This window comes from Scylla paramamosain, chromosome 10, assembly GCF_035594125.1.
Source record: "Scylla paramamosain isolate STU-SP2022 chromosome 10, ASM3559412v1, whole genome shotgun sequence".
NCBI classification, from domain to species: Eukaryota; Metazoa; Arthropoda; class Malacostraca; order Decapoda; family Portunidae; genus Scylla; species Scylla paramamosain.
Window position 1 is genome coordinate 5,618,807 of NC_087160.1, and position 1,576 is coordinate 5,620,382.

The following is a 1,576-nucleotide window of genomic DNA, read 5'->3' on the forward strand; positions in this document are numbered from 1 at the left end:
TTTACAATATTACAATGCTCCACAAAGCAAGCCAACCTACTGAAGGCAACTCCAGTGTATCAAGTACTATCTACTACATACAATAATTTACAATAAACCACTTTTATTTTGGAATTTACTTTTTTTTCATCAGTGTTATCTCACCAAGCTGGTTTAGGGTGTGTCTTGGTGGGACTGCTAGCAGATCACAACCCCAAGTCCTAAGTCCCTTAAGAACCACAATATGAGAGGAGACAAGGGAACAGCTGAGCAACTGATCACACAGTGAAATGCCCATCACCTCTTAATTAGAAGATTTGCATTATCACACCTTATTTCACAACCCTGACTATAAACATGCATTCTATCGATAAAAAGAACAAATACGTTTTGGACTCCTGCATGACAGATATTGTTAATCCTGACTCAAATTATTTAAAATTAAAAGTTTATATCTAAATATTTGTGACAATATGTAATGACTGTCATCTCCTTTTTTTCTTAACCCAAAAATCTTGATGAAAATTAAGAAAACAAACAGTTGAGGCATGCTCATCTTTCACAACAGGCAGTTATTTACAACTTTGTAATATGAGGCAAGGAAGACCAATGACATCACCAATACTGTTCATGGCATTGCTGAAAATTTACAGTAACTGAAATAGGTGGGAATTGTGAAAGGTACTTACAGCAGTTGAAATAGGTGGGAGCTGAGAAAAGGTGGCCACAAAGCCAATAAATTTGTAATATACATAATGTGCAACACTATACCAAGATGCAGCATTACAGTCAACACCTATACAGAAAATCAATAACATCAATAAATTTCAATTTGAGACTTACTTCACAGTAAATTATAACTGTAATTCACATTTACTTAACAACAGGCATTAGATGTATAAATAGAAGAGTTTAATGTATCTATGTACAGCAAATAATAATGAATGAATAATCTATGATTTCAAATGCTAATGTTGTACAAGGAATTTAAACAAGTGCCAACACTTTGATATCTTCCAATGCTTTTCAGCAGCTAAAAAAAAAAAAAAAAAAAAAAAAAAAAATATATATATATATATATATATATATATATATATATATATATATATATATATATATATATATATATATATATATATATATATATATATATATATATATATATATATATATATATATATATATATATATATATATATATCCATTTCAGTATATGGTAACAGATGGCATACAGTATGGTGAGTTTTACTTAAGCGAGATATATCCTGCCTTTGATTTTACTTGCAAATGGTAATTCAGAGGTTGCAGTAAAGTAACTGTAGTATACATTCCATACAATCAACACTCACACACCTGATCTGGACTAGTCACTGAGAGAAAGTAACATTCTCAAGTTACACATGTTACCACAAATGGTCAGGAGTGCATTGATTTGCACATGGGCCCACCAAGCAAGCTTGATTGTACAGAGCTTGTAATTTATTATTATTTTTCAATTGATTTATCTTTTATTTTATTTTATTTATTTATTTATTTTATTTATTAATTAATTAATTTATTTATTTTATTTACTTTTTTTTCTTTTGCTCTGTGTGTG